This window comes from Myotis brandtii, unplaced genomic scaffold, assembly GCF_000412655.1.
Source record: "Myotis brandtii unplaced genomic scaffold, ASM41265v1 scaffold358, whole genome shotgun sequence".
NCBI lineage: Eukaryota > Metazoa > Chordata > Mammalia > Chiroptera > Vespertilionidae > Myotis > Myotis brandtii.
Window position 1 is genome coordinate 3358820 of NW_005363772.1, and position 7846 is coordinate 3366665.

Below are 7846 nucleotides of genomic sequence, written 5' to 3' on the forward strand. Positions count from 1 at the left end.
GAAACGGGTGAAAGGATTAGGTACAAATTGGTAGTTACAAAGTAGTCATGGGGGTGTAAAGTACAGCACAGGGAATGTAGTCAATGATATTGTGATAACTGTGTATGGTGCCATGTGGGTACTGGAAATATCATGGGAACACTGAAAAGTATATGATGGTCTAACCACTATGGTGTATGCCTGAAACTAATACAAAATAATAGTGTTAACTGTAATTGAAAAAAAATTTTTTTTAATTTTTAAACTGCCAAATCCTAAAGCTCCAGCAGTCAAAATGAAACTGGTGGCTGGACACATTTCCACACCTTCTCTGATCCTTCTGTAGTCCCCATCTTATGACATCATTTTAGAAGCCTTTTGCCCTACGTTTCTGGAAGACCCAGAGAGGGAAAACTCAGAGCAGCGCTTAGGACCCAAAGAATTGTGACCTAAGTAATCCCTACAGAGCAAGGTTTGCAGAAAAGCGAAGGAACTCAAGGCGTGCAGAGGGGTGTGTGCCAACTTGTACAACTGGCCAAAATTTTAATTTCAGTTCAAGAATGTCCTACAGTTCAAAAAGGTTTTGTTTGAGACATAATCACATAATGGAAGATGAAAGAAGCACAAGCTTCATATGCAAATGTTTGTGTTCAGAAAGCCCTGAGGACAGAGAACAGAATGTTAGACCCAGAATCCAGGAAATGCCAGCGCAAAGCCTGTACATGTTGTGATAAACTAGACCCAGTCATTGCCCTACCATACAGCTGACAGATCTCGCTTTACTTTTGTGTTCTCCTTAGGAAAAGGTTACTTAGCAACTTAGATATGCCTGTTATATGATGGAATGTCCCCTTTGTCTATACGCATGATATTACCATTGGGGACCTCCAAGACATTGGACATATGAACTACTTAAAAACTTAAGTCAGAACAAGATGATGACCCTGGAAATGAAGGTTTCTGTTTATCAAAGAGATCCATGGATTACGTTCTATTGTTCATCGTATTGCACAGTCCTGTGCCATACATCCAATGGATGTTCAACAATTATTGATCAAAGTCATGAATGTTTTTCTTTGTTTCCTCTAGACACAACCTATCTGTGGACAACATATTACAATACAAGTAGGTGATTGTTTGTGCTAATGGCTAATGAACAGGTAAGAACTTCAAGCCAAGTACCCAAATCCAATGGCTTTCTTCCTTCTAACCTCAGCCCTACCACCCACTGCCCACTGAGGATTGGATCAGGTCACACTTCTGTGTTGGCATGGCCAAAACAGTCAACTAACCACCAAAGGCTCCTTAAAATGGTCTTCCCAGCCTTAGCTATATGGCAACTCTGTCCTTACATTTGCTCAGCTCAGAAACCTTGGAATCCTTTTTTAATTTATTTTATTTTTCAATTACAGTTTACATTCAATATTATTTTGTATTAATTTCAGGTATACAACATAGTGGTGAGACCATCATATACTTTACAAAGTGTTCCCCTTGATATTTCCAGTATCCATCTGGCACCATACATAATTATTATAATACTAGAGTCCTGGTGCATGGATTCGTGCACCAGTGTGGTCCCTCAGCCTGGCCTGCACCTTCCTGGTGTGGCAATCTGGGACCCCTTGGGGGATGTCAGACTGCCAGTTTTGGCCCAATTCCCCACAGGCCAGGTGGAGGGACCCCACCGGTGCACAAATTCATGCACCGGGCCTCTAGTATGCATATAGACTAGGTCCTCAGGTTATGTTGAAGATCTGTTCCTACTGCACCACATAACGCGATTTTCGCCATAAGTCGGAACCCACCTACATAATCACATCACTCACATGAAGCACATACACAGCAGTAATGAAGTGAAACAGTAAAAAAAAAAAATTAAAAGAAAGAACAAATCCTGACCTTTACTTGTAGTAAATAAATAATAAAAAACATAAAGCGCATATGTACATACGTCGAAATGATGGAATTTTTTTTTTATAAATAAATGGGAGATGGCCACGTAACCACGTAACCACGAAACAATGTACATCGAGTCGGACGTAACCCAAGGACTGTCTGTAAGATCTTTGGTTAATCTCTTCCTGTCCTCCTCCCTTCCTCCTTTCCTCTGAGATTCAGCAGTCTGCTCCATGTTTCCATGCCTGTGGTTTCCACTCCTGCATTGAGCGTTTGCCCCCTGGTGGTCAGTGCGCGTCATAGCTACTGGAATGGTCAGCTGGTCGGCCGGTCACTTAGGCTTTTATATTATTGACTGTACTCTTGGAATCATTTTTAACTTCTTTCTTTAACACCCCACATTCAGCCTATCAGCAATTCTGTCAGTTCTGCCTTCAAACTATGAACAAAATGTTCCATCTTCCAATAAAAACCCATCTTTTTCATCCAATGGCATCACCAACTTCTTCAGAATCCAGGCACAAAGTCTTGCAATCACTTTTCATTTCTTTCTCTACCTGTTTCTTCCTTTCTATTGTCTCAAAAATGTCTCTCCTTTACCTTCCCTGCCATCCTTGCTCTGCTCTATCCTGTTGCCTGCTCACTGAAGTCCACCTTTCCAGCCTCCCAGATTCGCCATCCTCATGGCAAGCAGAGCCTTCTCCTTACAAAGTTGACGTGATCAAAACCACTCAAACTGACAATGACACCCCATGGTCTACAGACGGAAGTTCAAAGGCTTTCATCCGCTGGTGTGAATATCAGATATTGTGAACATCAGTCCATCTAAATGGATTCTCCTGTGCTGAGAATATGTGACACTTAATGACCTGGCCTTCCACGCTGTCCATGATCTGGTCTCCTTCTCCTTTTATAACCTCAGTTTTCACTCTTCTACTCCTGATTTCCTCATGAAAAACCAGTCTTCCCACATGTAAGCTGGCACTTTTCGTCTTCATGCCTTTGAATGTGACGTTCCCTGTTCAGAAACTCCTCTTCCTCTTTCCCTTCTCCCACCGCATCATGCCCAAGTCCCACTTCCCCAGTGAAGCTTCCCAGGCTACTCTGCTCCTAACATTCAGGGGTCCACAGGGCAAGAGTAATGGGAAGAAAGTTAATCACCACCTTTTACCCCCCGACACACACCACACCCCCTCTGCACACAGGGTCCTCCCTCATGCATGGGGACAGGGCTGGCCTCAGAACACAGCAGCTCACTCAGCATCATTGTCACAAAACCCTCTCTTTTCCCTAACAGCCCAATTGTTTTATATCCTTGGTCTGAGAGAAGGATTTTTAAGCATTGTAGCCCTGATTTTGGAAATGTTTCCTTTCAAAATTTGTATCTTGGTCTTATTTATTGCATTTTATGCCTCCCTTGAAACTCCCAATTCAACATCCTATTAAAATATTCTTCTGACCTATTTCATAGGGTTACGGGATCTTAGAGATATTTACATTGCCTGCCATTGAATTGCTCATGGCACAGTCTTGATAAATGAGGATTTTTAAGGGAAAGTATATGAATATTTCAAATCTTGCCTACTTCCATCTGCAACAATTCTTTCCCAAGTATAACTTTATGTTTCCAGCTAAATCTCAGGACAGCATTTATCCAACACTATAAAGGATCGCATAACTGAATACCAGAATATTTAAGAATACAACCATCACATAGAACAGGTTTAAGTTACTAACACACTAATTTACTCTCCGCCAGTCTTTACTGAAATAGATAATGTCTAAGGCCTCATTTTCCTTATATGTAAAATGAGGACAATAATGGTGCCTACCTCCTAAGATCCTTGTGAGGAGGTTTAAATTAGAAAATACATTTGAAGGGCTTGACATGGCACCTAACGCAGAGTAAGCGCTGAATAAATGTTAGCTATTTTTATGATTATCCTTATGTGAGAGAGAGTCAATATTGAGGGTCATGAGAAAACCAAGCATGAGAGATGCTGTAACCTATGTAAGAAGACACACTCAGGATAAAGCCAGCACCAGGCCTGTCTCCAGAGACCCATCAACAGCTCTTTCATTTACACATCAGCCCCGTCTGCAAACAGTAGTCAGTGTTTGATAATTATTGAAATTTTGATCTCTATCAAAGATATTGGAAATTTTTTTAAATGTTTGTAAGAGAAGAAAATCTAATCTTTAACAAGGAAATGTCAGACATAATAGGGAAAACAAATTTTGAGACATAAAAAACAAACAAAACAAAAGTGGCTCCATTTCCAGCCTGGTGCCACAAAACCACCCAACGTGTCACGTGGCAACTCTTCCTTCCCAAGCTGACAGCTTTTGTATCTTCACAGAAGAGAGCAGATAAAAGCCACAGAGAAAAACTGCCAGCTAATGACAGAGCTCCCTGTCAGGCTTGTGGTCCCCGGGATGACAATGGGGAAGACGTAATGCAGAACTTGGACTGTCCCCGGCCTCTGACAGACTTACGGTGGCCATAAGTAGGGCAGCTTGGACAGTTCAGTTCCTAAAATTCAAACTAAGAGAGATTTCTCAAAGTATAGTCCAGCTTCCAAGACCCCCAGCACTCTGGACTGCTCTTAAAGGTTTATTTCAGAAATATTTACCTCTCTTAATGAATCGAAACAGACTACTAAGGCCAAACTCACCAACTGGTAAATATCAATGGGAAAGATATAAGAACAATTTTTTAAATTAAATTTCCGGGGTAACATTGGTTAATAAACATACAAGCTATAAGCATGCGATTCTATGATACATCATCTGTATATTGCATTGTATGCCCACCACCCAAAATCAAATCTTCTTCCCTCTGGTAACCACCATAATGTTTGTGACTATGAGTTTTTATTTGTTTGTTTGTTTGTTTGTTTTTCTTGTTTGTTCATTTGTTGCTTTCAATTTTATATCCCATACTAGAGGCCCAGTGCACAGAAATTTGTGCACTCGGCGGGATTGGGGGGGTCCCTCAGCCCAGCCTGCACCCTCTCCTAGTCTGGGAGCCCTCAGGGGATGTCCAAATAAGCTGCAGTCTGGCCTCCCTCTGCAGGGGGTGACCGGCAGGCAGATTAGAGGATGGCACGGGCAGCGAGCGCCAGCCATGCCCCCCATTGCACCACCGTTGCTGGTGGCCACCCTCTGCAGGAGGCAACCCCAGCGAGCCTATCTAGGGACAGCGAGTGGCTGGCCCCACCCCCAATCACTCCACTGTGGCCACTGGTGGCCTCCCTCTGACTGGGCAGGCGATCAGGGGATGGTGCCGGCCCCATCGCCCCACCGCTGGTCACCACTGCCCCCCCCACACACACACATCGCCGTCCCCTCCCTCTGCCTGCTGGCATGTGCCTTGACTGGCCTGGCACCACCTGCTCACCGGTCCCAACCCCCGCCGACCGGTCTTTCTGCCGTTTGGTCAATTTGCATATTATACTTTTATTATATAGGATGAGTGAAATCCATGGTTCTTGACTTTTTCTGTCGACTTATTTTCTTGGTAGAGGGAAAAGAGATGGACTGTGATGAAGGAAACTAACATACATTAATAACTTTCATGTGTGAGTCTCTGTTGCTGAGCACTCTTCATATATTATCTAATAACCCCCATGAGATAATTGCTATTATTACCCCATTTTATAGTTAAAGAAACTGAGACTTAGAGAAGCTAAGGAACTTACCTGGTCACCCAATTAGTAAGACACACCAGGAGTGGAAGAAAAAATAAAACTATAACTCAGAAAAGGGCAAGACCTGGGAGGATGCACCCAAGGAGAAATTTCAAAGTCTTTTTTTTTCACTCCCCACCCCCACCCCACTTCTCCAAGTTCGCCTTGGTTTCCTCTCTTTTGTGTACATGGTATGAATTGCAGCACGATGGGCTTGCTTGTGTGTATTATTTCAGACATATACATCCTGATTACCCAACCAAAACATGAGTTTGTTCAAGGCAAGAACTCTGTCCTGTGCTTCTCTTGCATCTCTCTCACACCCACACCCAATGCTGAAGTCATTCAGGAATACTCCAAATCCTGTTCATAATATTTCCGTCTCATGCTCTGCTGGGGCAAATGCTCTGGAGATGGGCTTGCATCCCATGGGCTTTTCTATCTTTTCATGTCATTTGGCGGAATGTTGGCCAAGTAAACATCTAAAGGACTGGGAGGAGCAAGGTGTTTGTGTTTATTGGAATTCTAGGTAAATTTGGAAAGCAAAGGGAGTAAACCTCACGGAGATCAGAAACTTGGGCCTCCTGAAGGATGCTCCTGGCAATGTGACCGGTACTTGAAGTCTCAGAGCAAAACATTGGGGGATAGGGGATGGAGCCAGCAACTTGTACAGGTGGGCACATGGCCACACTCTTCAGGCCTGATTATTTGTAATAACTCAATATATGATAAAGGAAGCAATGAAAAGCAATAGGAAAGCATAAGATTATTGAAGAAATTGTGTTGAGATTATTATTTACCTTTATGGAGAGTAGCACAGTTTTAGGATATCACATTATATCACACTAAAATTAAAATAAATTCAAGTGACTATATTATTATTCAATATTAAAAATGGAATTAAATATTAAACACTTTGTGAATAAGAAATACATATCCATTATTATAAAAAGAAAGCAAAATATCAAGTAAATTCAATTCACACAATTTTAAATGTTTACATCAAAACTCTAATAAATATAATTAAAACACAAAAATAGGAAAACTATTTGCAACAAATGTTATTAGCAAAAGTTTGATTATAGGCAAGAAATTAAAGTAATATAATAGTGAGATATCACTTCTCATGTGTCAGATTAGCAAAAATATATTTAGTACTAGAGGCCCAGTGCACGAAATTCATGCACTGATAGGGTCCCTAGCACCTGCCAGCCGGCTACTCCCTTCCTTCCCCCGGCCAGCCCCAACCCCTGGTTGAACTCCCAGACAACCTCCCGGTGGAGGGGACAATTTGCATGCTACACTTTTATTATATAGGATAGCCAGTGCTGATAGTGAAACAACCAATCTTATATCAATATGGAACAATGGAATATATCTTAAGGAAATAATTCTATATATAAAAATGCTTTATCCACAATTATGTTTATTATAGTAATAATAATAAACATTGGAAACAAAATACATATAGAACAATAGCAAACTACTGATGTAAACTGTAGCTGACATGGTATACACCTATGATTTTTATTAAGAATCTATATCTATCATAATAAAAGGGTAATATGCTAATTAGACCAGACATCTTCTGGACGTGCAAATCAAAACAACAATGAGGTACCATCTCACACCTGTCAGAATGGCTATCATCAACAAATCAACAAACGACAAGTGCTGGAGAGGATGTGGAGAAAAAGGAACACTTGTGCACTGCTGGTGGGAATGCAGACTGGTGCAGCCACTATGGAAGACAGTATGGAGTTTCCTCAAAAAACTGGAAATGGAACTCCCATTTGACCCTGTGATCCCACTTCTAGGAATATATCCCAAGAAACCAAAAACACCAATCAGAAAGGATATATGCACCCATATGTTCATAGCAGCACAATTCACCATAGCTAAGATCTGGAAACAGCCTAAGTGCCCATCAGTAGATGAATGGATTAGAAAACTGTGGTACATCTACACGATGGAATACTATGCTGCTGTAAAAAAGAAGGAACTCTTACCATTTGCAACAGCATGGATGGAACTGGAGAGCATTATGCTAAGTGAAATAAGCCAGTCAATGAAGGAAAAATACCACATGATCTCACTCATTCATGGATAATAAAGACCATTACAAACTTTTGAACAATAATAGATACAGAGGCAGAGCTGCCTCAAACTGATTGTCAAACTGCAGTGGGAAGGCCAGAGAGGGTTGGGGGGCAGAAGGGAGGGGAGTAAGAGATCAACCGAAGGACTTGTATGCATGCATATAAACATAACCAATGGAC